Source organism: Plecotus auritus, assembly GCF_963455305.1.
Source record: "Plecotus auritus genome assembly, chromosome: 2".
NCBI lineage: Eukaryota > Metazoa > Chordata > Mammalia > Chiroptera > Vespertilionidae > Plecotus > Plecotus auritus.
Window position 1 is genome coordinate 220,372,861 of NC_137771.1, and position 21,379 is coordinate 220,394,239.

General features: G+C 48.9%; 1 protein-coding gene and 1 pseudogene across 8 annotated transcripts in view; both read right to left on the reverse strand.

Annotated features, from left to right (window-relative positions):
* The window catches only part of ADARB1 (adenosine deaminase RNA specific B1), a gene marked incomplete at its 5' end in the record, with an annotated part of 102,896 nt that extends 82,392 nt beyond the window's left edge, over nt 1-20,504 (reverse strand). For 4 of the 7 annotated variants that reach the window (XM_080657916.1, XM_080657918.1, XM_080657921.1 and 1 more), the window contains one exon: nt 20,368-20,504. Of the gene's footprint in view, nt 1-20,303 lie in introns of all 7 variants that reach the window. The other 3 variants (XM_080657917.1, XM_080657919.1, XM_080657922.1) reach the window with 1 other exon arrangement.
* Nucleotides 9,215-19,871, reverse strand: LOC308241336 (uracil-DNA glycosylase-like; annotated as a pseudogene). The gene is made up of 2 exons: nt 19,713-19,871; nt 9,215-10,003 (listed from the first exon to the last, which is right to left on the reverse strand). The product of its transcript is annotated as a uracil-DNA glycosylase-like (transcript).
* Nucleotides 20,505-21,379: the final 875 nt, after the last annotated feature.

Genomic DNA, 21,379 nt, shown 5'->3' on the forward strand with positions numbered 1-21,379 from the left:
TGACAAACTAGCTCCCAGCACGCGCCAGGCTCTGCCCTCAGTCAAGGCAGGACGCGCAGCCTGACAGGATGCACAGGGCCTTCAGACCCACGCTGAGGGGCCTGTGAGCATGCTCCGGAGTGCTTCTGCACAAATAATCTCACACATTTTATTTCTCAAAAGAGCCTCACTGCTTAAACATAAAAGCACCAGAAACCCATCTTCTGAGAGAGAACATTAAATATTACATCAAAATCTAGAACCAGCTCCTGAAATTCCATGAATGAGAAGGTTACAACCATGCAGAGCCAAACAAACAAGCAGGAGTCATGAGTTGAGAAGGCGACTAGCAAGTCACCAGTGAAAATGAGGTGCCATGGAGGAGTCCTCTCATTCCACGTTATCAAACATTTCCTGAGCGGCCGCTGCACTGCAGGGACACGAAACCCAACCCAAAGGTGCTTAACAGGGCAGATTAGGTGTGTGCCAAAGCTAGAGCCAGGAGGGCAGACTCATGAAGTCTGGACAATCATGTAAAAATCAGGAGGCCTTGCCAGCAGCCTCCTCACCAGAGCTCCCCTGCCAGGGCCTCGTCACCCTGCCCTGAGTCCTGGGGCCAAAGCAGGGCCGTCCATACCCTACAGACACGGCTGCCTGGCCTCCCCCAGGTGCAGGACACTGAGGCCAGGCCAAGAAATGGGTGGGTTCTCTAGGACACAGCTGTGTGCGTGCAAGACAGACTTCAGCCTCGGATTGTGAACACGCAGAACCATCACACAGGGCACAGGAGCTCATTCCCAAACTGCAGAAGAGTGCAAGAAGTGGCAGGAAAATGCCACTGAATCAGAGAACCACAGCACATGGCTCCGAGAGCTCAGCACCAGGATGCCCGCTTCTCTCTTCCCATCACCAGGGATGTCAGTGGGCACCTCTAGAAATCTGTCAACAGGAGTGCTAAGCCGACCTGGAACAGCCACCGCTGGTGCCCGGGCCTAGAGCGGGGAGGGACAGCTGCCTGGAACATTCCAGAGAGGCAGGGGAGCACAGCCCCCAGGTGGCACTTCAGCCCCTGAATCGCGTGAAGGCGAGTGCGGCCCTGCAGCGGGGCAGTGCTGTGCTGCTTCCTTCCTCCCAAGATGTGCTTATCTCAAAGCCTTGATTTCCTGGTTTTCACTGTGTCTATTGTGTAAATAGTGCGTGCGTGCGTGCGTGCGTGTGTGTGTGTGTGTGTGTGTGTGAGAGAGAGAGAGAGAGAGAGAGAGATCCGAGACTATTCAAAAGGGTTTCAACAGCCTAGTAATCGCCCTGTTGGCCCCTGAGAAAAGGACAAAGATTTCCTTGGCTTTTGAAAACTAGACGTGGTACTAGCTTTGACGTGGCTTTGACATCCTTAGGACCTAGGACCTATCTTCAAGAAAAATAAGTAAAATATACACACGTGTGATGATGAATTATGCCTCTTTATAGGATTGGGAGGCTCTACTTATTAAAACAATTTTTAAATAATGATTCAGAAAAAGGGTTAGATTTACGCTATTACGAGCATCACTGTTTCCTCCACCTCATCCGCTCTGTGTTTTGGTAACAATCCCTAATTTGCTCATTACCTTCATATTTACAGAAAGATGCTTTGCCTTTTCCTCTTCTGTGATATTATTAGCATCAGTCTGACTTACACATTTAAGTGCAGATAAATAAGATGGGTCTGTTTTCTAAAAGCCAACGGGAGCACAACAATGGGAAATGACTTTGATGAGGGCTCCTGAATTCTGATTCCAAGATGTAAAGGTAATTTACAAGAATTCAACCCTCAGGTTAATACTCCATCCCCATAATTACTACTTTCAAAGGTTAAGTTTTAAAAAAAGGTAATGTTTATTGCCATTACCATTTTCCCCTCTATCAGCCAGTTGCACTGTGGTGAGAGAGCAAGGATGACCAGCTCAGGCATTCATCCAGGAGAGAAAAGACGTTGTCTGATAAACAAAAGGCCTTAGAAAAAGCATGTCAAACTCGCAGCCCACAGGCCGCAAGTCTGACATGCTTGCCTTAGAAGGTTCCCTTCTCAACAGACCCAGCTGGTAAAAAGGAGTCGTGCAGGGTCAGGGGGAGGAAAGGGAGTGTGTTGTTGGCTCTGGACCTCGGCTAGGGGCCAGGGCACACCTTCTGGACTGACAGCCCAGCAGCAGAGTGACCCGTCCTTCCCCAGAAGGCTCTTCTCAGTAAATGGTTTGTTCGGGGGCCAGGAGCCAAGGCCCACCCAGACTGCCTTTCACACTCTATTCTTCCATATCCTCCTCAAGGAATGAGGAAAGTTGACCTCTATGGTCTTTTAAATTATCTGAATAAATTAGAACTATTTTCTCTTATTAAAATGAAATACTGACTTGTAAATTAAAGACACTGATTTTGCAAAGGATTTAAAAAGCAGAAACCAAATCCATCAGGCAGAAAGATGAGCAGATGGATTTCTGAGGCCCACTGGCCTGCATCCACATTTCCCAGCCTCCCCATCATGACACTAAACTCGGTGGTGTCCTTCAGCTCTTTCTCCCCCAGGGAGACCCGCCACGCTCCCTGGACTGGGGTCCACAGGAGAATAGGGACCTGAGTCCCGATGTCCTCCACCTGATTCCAAAGCACAGAGCAAACACATAACTATGCTGTTCAGGGCTCGGGGACCAGGCTCCCACCCCTCGGAGCCACCGAGCTGCCGGAAGGCACAGCCCCACGGATCTTCATGCCCTCCAGAGCCAGAGACCACGCTGAGGGGAACAAGCTGCCGACATCCGGAGCTGCCATGGAAGACCATAGGCTTGCCGCAGCCCCTCCTTAGGTGACACTCCACACATCAGAAAGAGTGTCACCTCACTACATGCTTCCAATTGCTCCACTGTCACACCCCTTTGAAAACATTAACCTTTCCTAAGGTAAAAATCACCGGATTCAATTCCTTTGCCATTTCATTGTGAAAATTTAGTCAAAGCAGAAATCCTATATACTAGTAATAAAAAGCTAATATGCTAATTAGACTGAATAGCAGAACAACCATCTGGACGACCTTGCGGACGAAGCCGGGGCTGCGAGAGGCGAGGCAGCCAGGGCTGTGAGGGCTGAGGCAGCCAGGGTTCCGAGGGCCGAGCCCCGTGCATGAATTTCATGTATTGGGCCTCTAGTCTATATATATAAAAGCCTAAGTGACCAGTCAGCTGTTCGACCAGTAGCTATGACGCGCACTGACCACCAGGGGGCAGATGCTCAATGCACAGGCATGGAAACATGGAACAGACTGATGAATCTCAGAGGGAAGGGGGGAGGGGAAAGGGCGGGAAGAGATTAACCAAAGATCTTATATGCATACTAGAGGCCTGGTGCACAGATTCATGCACTGGTGGGGTCCCTCAGCCTGGCCTACGGGGATTGGGCTGAAACCTGCTCTCCAACATCCCCAAGGGGTCCCGGATTGCGAGAGGGCACAGGTCAGGCCAAGGGACCCATTTGTGCACCAGGCCTCTAGTAATTATATAATTAGTTAAGCTAAACATTAGTTAGTATGGAAGCAGTAAATTTCAGAATGAAGCAGTGGGAGAAACTGGATCAATTTCAGTTTGACTTAAGAGAATCCCAGGGGCAAAGACAAGTGGATGTCTGAGGAGAAAATTGGCAAGGACAGTCAAACTGGGAAAGCACACAACTTAAAGATATACCAGAACCTGCCCAGCCAGCATGGTTCAGTGGTTGAGTGTAGACCTATGAACTAGAAGGTGTGGGTTTGATTACCAGTCAGGGCACATGCCCGAGTTGTGGGCTCGATCCCCAGTGGGGGGCATGCAGAAGGCAGCCGTTCAATGAGTGTCTCTCATCATTGATGTTTCTATCTCCCTCCCCTCTTCCTTCCTCTCTGAAATCAATAATATATATACATATTTTTTTTAAAATAATAATAATAAAGATATACCAGAACCTGTGCTCCATGAAGAAAAGGGCTATTTTATCCACTGCTCTACCTAGGGCTACAAAGTGCCTGACACACAGTAGGTGCTCAAAAAATATTTGTCAAATGACTGCATAAACAATGAATGAGAAATGGTTTAATTCACATTACGGAAGACAAAAAGCTTCATGAATATAAGATGCTAGCAACCCCTCAGATTTAAGGATTTACAATCACAGAGCTTGCCTCATTTTTCTGCACTTACTGTGGGTCATGCACCCATGGGTCAGATGCCCAATTGATCACCAAAAATCACTCCGAGCCCTATATTAACTATCCATAAGTGAAGCAGCCAAGGTAGTTCTCAGGGGAAAATGAACGGCTGCCACTGCACCGAGTAGAAAACAAGAATGAGTTGAAAATGAAAATAAATAAACTAGGTGTTCGAGCCAGAAGCTGGTGGTAACCCCGGGGCGACTAAAAAGCAGCAGTAAACTCTACCAAATGGTTAGAAGAGAAGTGGAAATCACTTCTCACCATGGGGCTGAGCTGGGACAGCACGATGAAGCCTCCGGGTGGACATGGGAGATGGTGACACACGTGCATAGACATGGAAGTCACCAGGCTGCACACCAGAGTCCGGTGGCAGCTGGTACCAGCTCAGGAGTTTTATGAAGCAGCTGTCATGGCAGCTCATTGGCAGCTGAAAATAGGCAAGGGTGAGAATATTTGTGCCTTGAAAATTGACAAATGCTGCAAATCAGGGCTTTTACACCTCCACCCCCGAGAGAGCCAGTGTTACTCATGCACCAGCCATACCACTGCGGACACCTCACAGTATGCAAACTACGTCTCAGGAAAGAAAAGGGTGGGACTGAGGGGGCAGAGGAGGGACTCATTTTTCAAAAGAAGGTATTAAAATAAATATCACATTTAATGTTCAGTGTGTTAAAAGTATAGCAAAGTTTTTCCTGAGAATGAAAAAATGTTTACCATCAGGGAAAGCACACAAATCCAATGCAATGTACTATATTAACAGATTTCAGGGGGGAAAAAACACAGGATCATCTCTACAGATTGCATGTAGAAAAAGCAACCATAAAATTCTACTGCTATTCATAATAAAGTTTATTTAAAAATTCTCAGCAAACTGGGGAGGTAAGTTGCTTAACTAGACAAAGGGTGTGTATAATCAGCTATGGTAACTATCACACTTGGTGAGGAAACTTTAGAGGCATTTGTGTTAAAGTTAGAACAAGAGAAGCACTGCTCATCACCACTACTGTTTATTTATTTTTTAATATATTTTATTGATTTTTTACAGAGAGGAAGGGAGAGGGAGAGAGAGTTAGAAACATCGATGAGAGAGAAACATCGATCAGCTGCCTCCTGCACACCCCCTACTGGGGATGTGCCTGCAACCAAGCTACATGCCCTTGATCGGAATCGAACCTGGGACCCCTCAGTCCGCAGGCCGATGCTCTATCCACTGAGCCAAACCGGTTAGGGCTCACTGCTACTGTTTAAACACTGCATTCAGCCAGGGTATCAGAAGCTCTAGAGTCAGGGGAAAAGTACAAGGATTAGAAAGGAAGAGGCATTGTTTGCACAATTTGAACTTCTACCTGAAAACATGAGACATAACTGACATACAAAGTCAACAGCTTTCCTACAGAGCAATGGTAAGCAATTAGAATGTAACTGAAGAAAGAATTTAGTGTATGATAAAAGTGGCATTTCTGACCACTGGGCAATGGATAGCCAATGGAAAAAATATTTGATCCTAACCTCAAGCTGTATGGAAACAGATTTCACATAGACCTAAATGTGGAAAACAGAATATGAAACTGCTGGAAGAAATGAAAGAATGACCCTTGAGGTAGGGAAATGTTCTTAGATGGTATGCAAACACAAAGTCGTAAAGGAAAAGACTGATTAGTTTAAATATATAAAAGTTAAAAATTTCTCTTTGAAAAAAAAATAACATTAAAAGTCCAAGGACAACCTAGGACACCCCCAGCAGCCATACCAGAGGCCCCCACTCTGGAGCTTCTTGCTCACTGTGCCCCTCCCCAGGGGAGCCATGCATTCTTGGCCCCTGTGAAGAACGTGCCCCTCCCCACACAGGTGCGGGAAGCACTCTCCCAAAGACTCCACTGGGGCTCCAGGTAGCCAGGATGTCCAGCACAAACACAGGGAAGGACTCTCCCTGAGGACAACTGGGAACCCTCCCTCAGCCTGACGAGGAGACTGAGGCCATGCCCCCGTCCTGGCCGGGTTCCACAGGTACCACGCCATGCTGTTGTATGCTTTCCTTTATCAACATTTTGTTTTTAAAAGTTAGACTAATTAAAAGTGGAACATAGTACCGAGTTCCCATTGCCCTTCACCAAGCTTCTCCTAGTGCCCACATCTCTCAGAGTCACCGACCGGTTCCCAAACTTAGAAAAGGAGCCCCTGGTACAACAGTGTCAGCTCAAGTGCAGACCACAGTCGAATGCGCCGGTTTCCCTGGAATGTCCCTTGTGTTCCAGGACCCCACCCAGAATGCACGTTCCATTTCGAGGACATGCGTCCTTAGGTTCCTCCTCCATCCCTGCCTGTCTGGGTGCTTGGAGAGCACTGGCCAGATGTTTCTCAGGACGTCCTCTCCTAGAGTCTGGCAGCTTTTTCCTGAGATGACATGGTGGTAGTGAATCTATGACAAGAATACCAGGAAGAGGATGTGCCGTGTGCTAGCAGGGAGCCTAGGACCTGTCTTATCACAGGTGTTGTTAACCTGAGTCACCTGGAGGAGGTAGTGTCTGCTGGCTTTATCCACTCTACAGTTACTATTTTTCCCTTTTAATAAATAAATAACTTGGGAAGAGATACTTTGAGACTAGGCAAATATCCTGTTTCTCCTCAAACTTGCACCCGGTACCTTAGCATTGCTCCCTAGGTCTCGCCTGAAGTGACTTGACTGTGGTGTCAGGTGATGGTGATTTTCTATTTCCTCAATCCTTCTACCGATTAACTGACATTCTTCTGTCAGGAAGAGCTATCCCTTCTCCCCCACTTACTTACTGATTTATCCAATTATTTACTTACTAGAGGCCCGGTGCACTAATTCATGCATGGATAGGGTCCGGCCGGCCCCAATTGGCCCTGTTCGGGCTGGGCTGGCCAGGAGGTTGGCTGACTGGCCCCGCCCCCCAATTGGGGGGGCAGGGGGAGGGGCCACAGGCAGTTGGCCCACCCGCCCCACTCCCTGGTCGAACTCCCAGTCGAACTCCCGGTCGAGGGGACAACTTGCATGTTAGCCTTTTATTATATAGGATACCAGGACTGACCCACGCTACGACAAGGGCGTGCCCAGAGCACACGAAGTGAAAGGAGCCTGGCACAAAAGACTGCATGTGGCCTAATTCCACTGCCCTTTCCTGGTGCCACCCACAGCGTTGCTCTGTCCCAGGAACTCTGTGCACCTTTCCCAGGTTACATCATGGCTCGAAGTCTTGGTGAACTTAAAGGAAAGCCTCCTTTTCCTACAGCAAGGGCTAGCAATGAGAACACTTCCATTCATCAAGCACCCCCTCCCTGCCTGTGCCCTGCCTGCCCAGAAAAAGTGAGAATTTAAGGGTAGTTGGGCGGGACGAGGGGCATGGGACACGATGCTTTGTGCTCTGAAATATCCTGTAGGTTTACACAGTACCTGCCTCTTCTATGGAAATACTATCAATACCCTCATAGCTTCATTAGAGGCATAAAATTAAAGATTAGAAAGCTCCATTGTGAAATCATCAAATATGCCACTCACTCATGTGCACGTGGGCGGAAGCCACCTACTCGTGACACCAAAATATACGAAGAGAGAAAACCCCAGAGTAGGAGTCAGAGGCGCAGGCCTACCCCTGCTCCACGTTTGGCTCTCACAGTGAAGAGGACACGGCTCACAGTCCTCACACAGAGGTTCTCATCGTACCAGCGGAGACTTGAGGGAAGTGACTTTGTCCCTAGGGTTCAGTGACGACCTGGGCTATCGCAGCTCTGGAGTCCTAAGATTCCATCCTACAAATTCCACTTCCTCCTGGATTAAGATTTTCAGACTCAACCCCCAAACCCACTTCTACCTACAGCAAATAATTCATTGTTTGCTGCACATGCCACCACTTTCCGGAAACTGTTCATTATTACATGAGACTTTTTAAAACCTTTAGATAGCTTTTTTTTTTTTTTTTTTAACTCCAACAACCTTTTATTACCAAACTCTAGCAGGTCTAACTTTGAGACCAACTAACAGCAATACAGCATCTCTAACAGGACCTAGGATGGAGGGGGGTACAGACCTAATAAACATGGTTTCTTAAACAAAGGATTAATAAAGTATAAAACATCCACTTATGAATTTTTTTTAAAAGAGTGAAATTCTCCAGTGTTGCAGAAAAAGGTATCCCAAAGTGATTTCAGTCAAGAAAAAACAGCATTTGAGACTATGCTGCCTTAAAAATCCAGTTCAGGACACACCTGAGAGAATAGCATTTCCTCTGCTAAAAAAATAAAAAATAAATCCCCCTTTCCCCTCTTTTCTGTTCAACTTCCACTGCTTATTGCTAGAAACACCCAGAGAACAGTATAACAAGACCCAGCCCAGTTCTCTTGGCATCTGCCAGTCTGAAGAGTCAGCAAGGATTGTTCCTTAGGAATTTTCACCTCTGCTACTATCAGGGAACTGAACTTTACTTTCTGGGAAATGGCAAAAAAAAAAAAAAAAAAAGTCCTATTTCCTTCAAGGAAGGGCTTGAGAGCTCTGTAAAGGGTCAAAGGGCAGTGTACCTGGCCCAGACTGGAACACCTAGGATGTGCAAAGGGGGCCTTTCTATATAAAAACACCCAACACCTTAGAACCTAAAGTTTAACCTACAGGTAAAAACAAGTAGAGTAGCAGCTGACTTATATACCAAAGAGGTGCTTATCTCCCCATCTTTAACCATAAAGGAAACAGAGGGGAGGAGAGTCTAGAGAATTTGACCTCCTCTTCCTTCCAGAAACTTTGACGCATATTCTAAGCCAGAGCCAAGTTGCAAAGACAGACATGTGGTCACAGGGTACAGTCTCTGCTGGACAAAGCTGCCACTCCTGGGCAGCCTGGCTCATGGCCACTTCACCAAGACTTCCTCCCTGGTATGCATAGTGCTTAAGAATCACTAGGGAAATTATGTTTTCACTTCAACTTCGTCACGGACAAATACTTCAATAGCAGCTGCTAGTAACCGCCCGGAGGACCTCCACTCTCACCCCAGTTCAAGGTCACAGATCCTTCTAGTTGATGGGCTTCTTGCCAGACTTTTTCATAAGCTCATTGGTTTTAGAGAAATGTATGCATCCAAAGAACCCTCTGTTCACCGACAATGGCGAGGCATGGGTGGTCTGCAGCACCTGGTGGCGCTTCCTATCCATGGCACTGCCCTTCTTCTGAGCATAAGAGCCCCAGAGCAAGAAAACAAGGTCACTTGAGTTCTGATTTAGCAAGGATGCAACCGTATCAATAAATTGCTCCCAACCTTTCTCCTTTGAGAATTGGCCTGATGTGCCCGGACAGTGAGGACAATGCTGAGTAGAACACCTTGCTTGGCCCACCCAGATACATCTCCCTGACCAGGATGCACAAAACCATCGATGTCTGTAGACAGCTCTTTAAAAATGCTTTCCAAACTGGGCGGATGTGGAACAGGTCTTTGAACACTAAAGCAGAGCCCATGAGCTTGATTTGGTCCATGATACGGATCCTGTCCCAGAATGACACCCTTCTCTTGTGCTGCACATTTGGATCCATGTGGAGGCTTGGTGTAGGGTTGGATAAACAGTGGAATGCCTTCTTTCTTATGCAACAAATCCCATTTGCTTTATAAAATACCGTTTTCTGAATTCTCCACCAAGGTGCTTCTTCCAACTCTCACCGAAACTCACTGGCAGGTTGCGAGCTGTGAGTCTACGCAGGGCCGCGGTCTTGTTCTTCCGGACGTGGACCAACTGCTCGGGGCTCAGTGGCAATGAGGGTGGTGTACCCGGCTCCTCTTGCTCCACCCAGGCCTTCTTGACAGGGCTGACCTGCAAGTGGTCCCCGCAGAGACCAGTCAAGAGCCACGGCTGACCTCTCCCAGGTGCCCGCAGGTTCTACCCACAACCCAAAGGCCCATTCATTGCAGAGGATGCCATTTGTGGGTTTCAGCCCCACCTGGAAGGTTGGTGCAAAACCAGACTCCAGGAACCCAGACCTTAGCCCAGACCCGCACTAGCAAGCTGATGCCCCACATTTCACGTTTGGTACTAATACGGGCTGAGAGAAGTGGTTGGCTGGAAGGGAAACCCTGCCACCAGGTGCCCTGCCCCACCAGGCCTACCTTAGGTAACTTTTTAATGAAATAAAGTTTTAATATAGTAAGAAAGGAAAGATAATCCTCTAAAGTAGCTCGCAAAGAACACTGTATTATAATAGGCATGCTGTGAAATCTAATGCCAATGACTGACTCAAGAATAATAAGTCTGACTGTTATTTGGGGTAGATTCCTATTCTAAAAAGGAATCAAATTCAAGTGGTCAAGACAAATAAATATGCATTTGATGTGATTAATTTCATTCTTATCTAGCTAGAGTGGATATAAACAGTCACTTCATTGCACTTTAAGCTGTGGCCCGAGCACGTCTCTCAAAACTACTTCCTGTATTAAATTTAACGTCGGCTGTTTGTGCTCAGGCCTGAACCAGGTGAAGTGTCTGAATGAAGTCTGTTTTCCATCATCTTCCCATTGGTAGCCCCTGAATCCCCTCCTCTACTTGGGGACATCCCTTTGGCTGGGTCCCCCTTCCTAAGGCAGAGGCCAGACATGGAATCCCTGTCCTCTCTCAGCCAGGGCCCACGTAAGGCACACACGAGACCTCACCTCGAAAGAGAAACCTGAGAAAGCAGGTGCCTGGCAGAACCCATTCCTGAAAAGGGAGAAAACGGAGATGATGGAGACCTGGGTGCTGCGAGGAAAAAGTAAGCAGGGGACTCACGTGCAGCACCAGCTCCGTGCATGTGATTCACAGGAAAAGGGCTATTGTGACTGGCTCTCGGCCTCACAGACGTGATGAGACACTTCCTGACATCCTTGGTAAATTCCTGTCCTTACAGAAATCAACTCACCCTAAGTGCGCTGACACTCAGAGAGGGAGAGAACTTGTGCGTACTGTGACTAACCAAGAAAACCCAGAAGGAATCGGATGTACGTGCACTGCCCGGAAGTGAAGGCACAGAAGACAATGCAACTTTCAAACTTATTCTCCAAACACCTGTTTCTAACTCTACAATGTTGGAAGAGGGGCTAATTCAATGTCACCTACCACTGAATTATCGTTAGTTATTATATGCTCTAGATTCATAAACAAAACACAATCCTTGCTTCATTTAATTCACAACAACTAACAGTCTAGTTCCTAAGCCTGAGGAAAACACAGAAGGATCACCTGGACTCTGGAGTCTCACCATTTCTCACAGAGTCAGACCCATCACTCCATCCCCCACCCAGATCCTGCCCGCTGGCCCACCTTCCTCGGTCCTGCACCTCACCTCTTCCGGCAGAGCAACCGGGAGGGGATGGGATGCTTGGTGCCAAGTGCTGGCCTCTCATGGATCTTAAGCAGCCATGAAGTGACATACCATCACTGTATTTAGCCCAGGACTGCACACAGGTGCTATTTCTTGAACAACCAACTGCATGGTCCTTAAAACATGTAGCATGTACTATTTTGCTCCTATAAACAGCAGTCTTCTAGAAATGGAAGGAAGCTTGGAAACCATCAAGTCAACACTCAGGGGACCTGCGGCAGAGTCGGGAAGCGAGGTGCTGGCGAGGTCAGGGCAGGACTGGGATTAAATCCCCAGGTTCCTAAACCCAGGGAAATTCTTCTGATTGCTCTACCACACAGCTTATAAAGCCGCATTCTCTCCAATGTTTAAATCCTTTAAGCCTCCACAGTTGAATCACTTATTTTTCATTTAATTTGGTTGCTTTTCTGAAACTTCCCAGAATTATTTAAAGTATTCTCATTTTTATCAAGATGTAGTTATAATTGTTACTTCTGAGTATTATGGATGCTGTTACTACTTAAAAGGATATGTTTCAATTACCCATCACATGAAAGTGGTTAAAATGATGGTGGTGGGACAGAGCCATTTTTTCAGGTTAACTTACTGTTTTCAAGAGATTCATTTAATCTACTGCACTGTATAGTTTTAGAACAATTCTGAGCGTTTAGTGAATGTTTCTATTCTACAAAGGAAAGCATGGAACTTTGGAGATAACAGACATATGGACATAAATATATGCCTGATGCACCAGTACAATGGGAGGGGATGCTGAGGCAGAAAAGCACAAGTTTTCAGAGGCCAAGAGCCCCAATTTGGATTCCACCACTTACTACCAACATAAAAAGTAAGAAACAGGTATTCATTCATTCAACAAACATTGCCGAGTGTCTGCTTCTGCCAGGCATTGTTCTGTTCCCTAAGGACAGAAAGCAAGACCCATCTTCCTGGCAGGCTGATGGGAGGGTGAGAGGGAGATAGTGGGGACAGCAGGGCACACAGTGGATGAAGAGGTGAGGGTACAGAGGCGTGCAGCCCAGGAGACAGCTGAAGGGATGGCAGGAGAGGAGGCCCCTGGAAGGACTCTGATATGGGGGCAGTTACAAGCTTCTGAGCTAAAGGGTGACTGATCTGTCCTCCATTTAAGTCTCTGTTTTGGCTGCTGGTCAAGAACAGACAGGAGGAGAGGAGACCTGTGAGGAGGCAACTCAGGTAAGCCAGCAAGACTCCTGATCAGTAAGAGCAGATGATGGTGATCCCACGTAAAGGGACCATCTAAGGTTGGCATGAGGAGCAAACTGGAATACACTGGTTCCGCCATGCCTGACACAGAGGAAGAGCGTAATAAATGTAGCTGTTGTCCAGCTCTCCCAGGAAGCTGCTGATCCGAAAACCTCCATGTAAGATTTGTGAGGACTCCCCGTTAGTGCCTGTTGTACCAAAGAGAGGTTTAAACGTTTACAACTGTCGGTGTGTTTACAAATATGTTATGTATCCTATAGACCACATATCGGTATAGATAAATATTCTGCACATCACACACAGGGAAGAACTGATTTGCAGATCCAAACAGAACCCAGTATAGAATGATAACAGCTCAGAGTCCTAAAGGCAGCCCCTCCCACTCCCACCAGTCCCCTCCTCACCAGACCCGACCCATCACCAGCCCTGCTGACTCGACCACAAGAAACTGCACTTTGCTCTCTGCTCTCCAGCTTCTCCACCTGCTCCCCTCACTCTCCTCATCCTTTTGCTTCAAACTTCCTGTGGTGCAAGAGAGCCTGCACGGCCGGCCAGACGTGTCTCTCAAAGTCACCTTCCACTGCACTCCCCATTAATGACGACTGGACAAAGGCTACTGGCCCCACCTCAGCTATTCCAACCAGCAGGGGTCCTGCAAGCTGTCTCTTCTGCCTGAAATGTCCTTGTCTCCTCTCCTGACACGAGAGCTCCTTCTGTCCCTCGAAGAGCTCCTCCCGGCCTCAGCACAGCACCCTCTCCGGGAGGCCTTCCCGGAATGCCAGGCCTCCAGTCGGAGCGGCCCTCTGACGCCATCCACCTCAGCCCCGTTTCTTCACTCATCCCACGGACATTAATTTCGAGGTTATATTATCTGCCTTTGCCCTTGCTTAGTCTCCCCCACTGGAATGTTGGCTCGATGAGGCAGAGAGCTCCTCCTTCCCTGTGTCTCTCCGCAGTGACACAGAGAGAAGGCACTCGTGAAACCTGTCCACTGCGGGGCAGAGGGAAGAGAAAGTGTGCCCAGAGCGATGCAAACCCACTCTCCCACCACCCTCCCACCACCGACGATGGACTGAAGGCAAGGTCAAGGAAGGGCCTCCACATTTCATCACATCTGTGGAACTGTAGTATTTCCGAACTCCCAACCTAAAAAATCAAATGACCACAAACAATGCAAACCGACATGCAAGGGAGGTATTTTATAATTTCAACAGACAGCTTAAAGTGAATGCTGCTGCCCCCTAGGTGTTCACTCATCCCTGGCCCAAAGCAGCAGCTCCTGTCCCCCAACCCACCATACCCCGGGGGTGGGAGAGTTGCCCAGGATGTAACACTGGCATTTCCTGCCAGATCCTTAAGACAAATTAAGCATGAGTCTTGCTAGTCCTCTAAGCAGGACCGAATTTGGTGAATAAAGGTGACAACGTCTAATTAAGTTAATAATACTGTTAGGGACACATGAATTTTTTTTAATAAAAAAAATGCCATTTCCACATGTATCTTTCTGTAAGAGTGCTCCAAGGCATGTTGAACACCATGAACTAATAAGACACTAGATCCCAAATCCTAGAGCACAATGCCCAGCTTCCTGACTGAGCACACATTATTTTCATTTTAGATCCTAAGTGAATCAGGCTGCCCAGGTGTTAGCAAAGTCCTGCCAGGCTCCTGGGGCTGCGTGTCCCTGCTCCTCTGGCCATGCCCTCTCACCTTCTCAAGGACTTTGCTCGGCAATTACCCTCTTTCCCAGCATCCACCCTATATAATAAAAGGCTAATATGCAAATCAACCAAAGTACGGAATGACCGGTCGCTATGACGCGCACTGACCACCAGGGGGCAGATGCTCAACACTGGGCCTCTAGTATTATATATTTGTCCTCCTCTATGGGAGTGTTCCTATTAGCCCATAAACGTGCTATAAACACTCTTATTTAAAAATAAAAAAACTCCCGAATCCCCCCGCCCACCCTCCCAGCTACTGTCCCAATACTCTGTCCCTTATCAACCAAACTTGTAGAGTCCTCTCTACTGGATGTTCTTGCTTCCTCACTCCCATCCCCTCTCCCCACCACAAGGCCATCTGCCTCTCATCAAACCCAAGCAATCCTTCACTGAAAGGGCTGGAACTACCCAGCCCTCAACCTGGTTCCAGGCCACTAAACCCTCCAGGTTTCCTCCTTCTTCTACAGACCCCTTTCAGTGTTATTGCTAGATCCTCTCGTCTTGTGGACTCCTGGCCAAAGCCCCTAGGCTCAGTCCTCGTCCTCCTGCGCTCCAGACTCTATACCCACTGCCCAGTCTGTGGTTTCAAATACCTGAGATAAGCAAATCACGGCCACATTTACATATTCTTGAAGTCAACCTTAAATTATCCAAACACCTGCACTCGGGTGACTCATCATAGAAGGTACAAGCAAAGTAAACCCTCTTTAGTCCTGTTGCTGAGGTACATTTTTTTTTTTAAATATATTTTTTATTGATATTTTCACAGAGAGGAAGAGAGAGGGATAGAGAGCTAGAAACATCGATGAGAGAGAAACATCGATCAGTTGCCTCCTGCACATCTCCCACTGGGGATGTGCCCGCAACCAAGGTACATGCCCTTGACCGGAATCGAACCCGGGACCTTTCAGTCCGCAGGCCGACGCTCTATCCACTGAGCCAAACCGGTTTCGGCCTGAGGTACATTTTGGGCACTTTACATGAGGTCAGTTTATCCACTCAGCAACCCTAGGACACAAGCTGCTAGTCTTCCTCCTAATTCACAGGCAAGAAAACCAAAGCCCAGAAAGATTACATAGCCTGCTCAAAACCACACATCTGGCATGGGGTGGGATGAGGAGCCGCCTGCACGCCCCAGCTCTAGTCTTCGGGGACAGCTGAGGAAGTGCCTCCCAAGTGTGAAACTCCTGCGCTCCTCCTCGCTCCTCATCTCCACAGAGACTTCCCCACCTGATAACTGGCCAGCCAGCTGTGCCGCCAACAACCTTGGGGTCGTTCTGCAATGCTCCTTCTCACAGAGTCTATTGGCCATCCTGATGGGCGCGCCTGCTAAACAGGCCACATTCCTCAGTGCTAAGGGCGTGCCCCACATCCTAACTACTGGGAAAATGGAGTGCCTGGAATTGGAGGTGTGTCACAAGGCTTTCAGCCGCCAGTCAGTGCAGCCACTCTGCACCGGCACACTCAACTCAGCTGCTCCTCTTGGAGGTATGACAGGACAGCGTAACTGTCAGCGAGTCAGTCAGCAAGTCCCTTCAGGACCGGAAACCTTTCCTTAACACCTGCCAGTGAGTCCAAGAAAGCATGCAGACTTGCTGACTGGGCCTGGCAGCTGGGACGACACCCCAGGGACAGCAGTGCTGCCGTCTCAGAAATGCTCAGTGACAGCACAGTGGACAGCACCGCAGGCAGCGCGGCACCACAGCAAAGGCTAACTTGGAGGAAGTGGATTCCAAACATGAAGACATTTAGAATTACTTTATTTTACTTCACTCACATTTTCCTCTTTTATGGAAGCACAAGACTAATCTGACTTGAAAAGTCTGTACTTGCATTGAGTAGAAGGAAAAGCGAAGTGATAAGAAAGCACGTGTCAGTCTAACTGGCAACACTTTCCTGCAAATAGTACAAACAGTAATGCTGCAACTTACCGATGGTGGCAGTGGATCTGGCCACCTCTGACCTGGTCTGAGCCTGCATGGTCGAGGTCACGGATACCCTGTTGTTCCTCTCCCGCCTGTGGCAGGCAGGTGGGAAGGGCCCCAGGGACAGGTGCTCAGGGAGGTCCTGCCTTTGCCACTTATCTGTGGCCTCTCTCTGCCTAGTTTTACCCACGGAACACAAACAATAATGCCTACATTTGGGGCTTTATGAGAATTACATTAATTAGTACATGCAAAGTGCTTAAGCTCCTCACCAATGTTAGCTACGTAACAGCCAGAGCGATTCTTTATAAAGATAAATCAGATCATGTCACTCCCTCATTCAAAACTCTCTAAGTCAACTAGGAAGGAGGGGAGGAAAGGAAGGAGGAAGAGAAGCAGGGAGGAAGGCAGCCCTCGCAAGGCTTCCCATCACACTGAGGTAGGTGAACATCGAAATTCCTCACCTCAGCCCCCCGTGCCCCAGGCGCACTTCCTGCCAGCGACCTCCCTGCTAACACCAGCGCAGTACAACCGCTTGGGCACAGAGCTTTGACTCCAGAGTTCCTGCTGCCTGAATGAGGCTGCCAGGGCAGCACCCAGCTCCCTCCACCCTTTGGGCTCCCTCTCAGATCCCACACACACTGCCCAGCCTGGCACTTAGGACTTTATGTGGGGCTTAATGTTCCCTCCTTATAATGGGAACCCCATGAGGGCAGGAACTATTCTTGCTGTGCGAGCTCCCACGCCGCCCGTGTCCAGAACAATACCTGGTAAATACCTGTGGGGTGGCCCTGCAAGTGAAACAAAACCAACGTGGAGGCAAGCAGAGCTTCACCACACAGCCAATAAAAGTACCAGGCACCTCTGAGCTCCTTCCACACCCTCCCTGCTTATCTTCATCTTCATTCCATCACAAGGATGGGAAACCTAAAACGAAAGTGCGTTTTCTTTGTACACTCCTAGAACACCTTGCACAGGTACAGGTGGAGAACATCAGCCAGCGCACTCACCGGGTCACACAAAGAGGTGATGATACTCCTGGTCTGGGCCCAATCGTGAGCTCTGCAGCAAGGCCACGTGAAGACCTGCTGGTTACTGCATGTCCCCTCTCCACACTCCACATGAAAGGAACATGGCCAAGAAAAGTCACTCAGGGAGCAAGGAAATCATGACTCCAACGTACAATTTGTAAATGAAATTCTCACTACTGGCCTTTCCTACCTCACATATTATGAACATATTTTTAAAAGGAGGTTTTTTTTAAATCACCATTTCTATCACAAATTATAGATTTGGAAATTTGCATTTTAGAAAGTTAACACCAAAAAATATCAAGTTTTCCAATAAAATTGGACCTCTCTAAGCGCTTCTCAGTTTCATGCTAAGACTGATAAATTTTCTTCAAGTTTTTAATAAGTTGGTAAGTTCACCTATTAAACTGCAAAGTGTACGGTCTAGCGATCTTCTACCTATTTAAATAATATGCTTTGGTTCTAAGTACTGACAAGGCTTGTCACAACATTCAAGGGAATATAAGCCAGCTCTTATAGCTAAGGAATTTTGATGATTAATAAAAAGTGATTAGCAGGTTTTGCTTGCAGCTATGCATAAAATGTTCACTGCAGTGCTGTCTGTTATAGCAAACACTAAAAACGATATTAAAACATATATACAACTGTGTACACACTATTTTGACTATTGCGGGGAGAATACACAATCACAGCAGGTGGAGGAAACTGAGCTACTGGGTATGGGGTGAAAGAAGGTTTCCTTGTCTTTTTGTACCTTTAGAATGTGCTGTGTGCACGCTTACATTTTTAAATCTGCAAAAAAAATTAATGCTAGACATTTAAAAATGTATAACTAAAATTGTAAATGTTATTTTCAAACTGTAATGCTATAAAAGTGATTAATAAAAACAAACTGCCAGCTTTTGAAGTTTTTAAAATCTCTGCCTAGCTTGTCCTTCATTGTGTCCCCTGCTGAAAACAGAGAGGGCCTAGCACACAGCATAGTATTTGGTAAATATTATGGATAAGTATTCATCAAATGAGTTACGTTTGTTTTACTCACTCACAGACAAATGTAAGCCTAAAGAATTTTCTTATTCCAAAAATCGAAAAGCAGTTGAACTGCTATTACAACATGTAAATTCACAAAGGAACGAATTAGCCTGTGCGCCCAGAAGTTTTTGCCGATGATGTCATTAGCTAATTCACTCCCAGTACTGACTTCCTGGGCACATCGCACCTCAGGACACGCGTCATGCATTTCTCAGAGCTGGACCAGTTTTCTTTTCCCCACTGCCCCCTGCAGCAAGGCTTCCTCTCTTCCCTTTCAACTACATCTTCACATTTGTTGAGGATGTCGCTGAAGGCATTGTCTCGGGAACCCTCCAGTATCTAACAGGCATTACTCAAAGACAAGGCATTCCTTTCCAAGCTCGTGCTAAGTCCCTGGCCTCCATCTCAGGGCAGAATGGGGCACCCAGCTTAGAGCTCTCATCACCCATTATCATGCCACCCACCATTGTGGGTGCCCGTGAGAGAGGATCGTGCCCTCTGAAAGCCCTGCACAGAGGGGCAGCTAATTCTCTTACCCAGGGCAGAGTAGCATCACCAACCTTTTCTTCTCCCTGTCCTCTCTGGGAAACCCTCAGCAAGCAGAGGGGAAAGCAGTCTCCGCCCCAAAGGCATTGCCTGGGAACTGTTCGGAAGACAACCCAGTGCTTTGGGAAATGCAGCTCTGGGTGGCATCTTTCAAAGGTATAATACATACGGGTAAATTTAAGAGGGAAGAAAAATTTTTAAATATTTCTATTCCCAAAACTTAATGATCGGTTGATCACCTTAATGAGAGCACTAAGAGTCAAGAAGCCACTTTTCGTTATAGGTACTCTGAGAATGGAACGCTAACCATCATTGGTTTGGGTAAGGAGGTAATAAAATGCCTTTATCATACGTAAAACCAACACGGGTTGGCTAAAAATATTACCTGCGAACCAAACAAAGTGGTGCGGGAGACGAGTCTCCCACGGCTAACCCGGGGCTGGAATACATTTCAGGTTAACCAACATGTAAATCGGGACTCCAATTGGACCCCTTCCCTTGTACCCCTCCACAGCCCGGTAATTTTCCTACTGCAGATGTGCGCACGTCAGAAGTCACCTCGGGCCCCCAGGCGCCCCAGATTGTTCCGGAGCGCTCCAGGCGTCCGGCACCGGCGGGAACTTCCCCACCCGGGCGCCCGCGGCGCAGGGCATCCCGCGGACACGGTGCCCTCTGAGCGCGCAGCCTTACCCCGGACTCGGCGTCCCCTCTCCGGGGGCCCTCTCTCCTCCCCACGAAGCAGAGCATCCCGCGGGGACACGGCGGACGCGGGCCAACCTCTGCGCAGTCTCGTCCTGGGGGCGCATCCTCATCCTCGGGCGCAGCCTTATCCCGGGGACGCAGCCGCATCCCCGGGCGAAGGCTTCCTCCTCGGGACAGAGAATCAGCGCAGACGCGGCGCTCCCAGGGTGGGGACGGGGCTGTCCCCGCTGCAGGCTCCCCTCTCAGGAGCAGCTTCACCCCGGGCGCAGCCTCATCCAGGGATGTAGGCCCCCACCCCTCGGGCACCGCCGCATCCCAGGGCGCAGTCTCCCCCTTCATTCCGGGGGCGCACCCTCGTCCCGAGGCGCAGTATCCCCTCCACCCCAGGCGCAGCCTCCTCTTTGGCGGCGCAGAACATCCGCGCAGACCGGCGCCCCGGGAAGAGATCGGGCCGTCCGGGCGCAGCCTCCCTCCCCGGGCAGCCCGGCCCGCAGCCCCTCCGACACCCCACCGGTGGCACGGGGTCTCGCCAGAGCTCCACACCCGGCCCGGCCTCCCCACCTGCCCGGCGGCGCTTACATAAACGCGGCTCCCGCGGCGGGTGTCCGCCGGCGGTGTCAGACCCTCGCCGCCCCCGCCTCACCTCAGCAGCCCGCCGCTCTGATCGGCGCGCCTCGCCCGAGCTCGCACCGCTCGGCCGCCCTGGGCTGCGGCGCGCGGGCCGTGGCCTGGCGCGGCCCCGAGCGCGCCCCCGTGCGGGCCTGACAGGGCCGCTGCCACAGCCCCCGCCCCCGCCCCCGCCCCCGCCCTGGGCGCCGGCTCCGCCCCCCCAGTCCCCGGACGCGCGCACGCCGGGGGCGACGCCGTGACGTAGGACGTGCGCGGGCGCCGAGCCGAGCTCTGCTCTAGGTCCGAGGGCGACCCTGAGCGCAAGCCGAGGCTGGGGCGGGGAGTAGGGTGCCCCGCGGGGAGGAGGGTGGCCTGGGCTTGGGCAGGGATCTCCGTAGGGACCGCTGGGATCAGATATTCTAACGCATTCCGGCCGGTCCACCTTCCCGAAAGCCCTGGGTGTGCATTACGAAACCGGGGTCTCCGAATTACAAGGGGGCTCCCCTGTTTCAGTGTAGCACTTTCAGTGACAGCAGAGGCAAGTCCAAATTACCAAAGTTAAGGTGGTTATTGGATTGGTTGGTTTTGACAGTAAAGGCATTTGAAAGGCTTTTTACAGTACATGCAATAGACTCACTCCTGTATCTATGGTATATGGTTAGACCTAGAAATGTGTACATGCGACAAGCATATGTGGAAATGCATTTCTGAAGACCAGAATAACTCAAGACGGCAATTCTATTCAGACAGAAAATAAAGGTTAATAAGGAAAAGCCATAGTTCTTGAACACAGGTCCTGAGAGCAGAGGAGTGGGTAATAAGGTGTGAGCAGTTCGTTTTTTTGGTGATTTACTAGGAGAACTCAAGGATGTCAACCTTAAAAATAAAATTGCCACTTATCTTACCAGGGAAAATGAGTTTATTCGGGAATACCAGAGGTGTTGCAGTTTGAGACTGCAAATTACTGGGAACAATAGGCAAGTCCAGAGAACAAAGGAGGATAGTGTTACTTTATAGAGAAAAAAGAGGAAGCTGGGAGGAGCAGT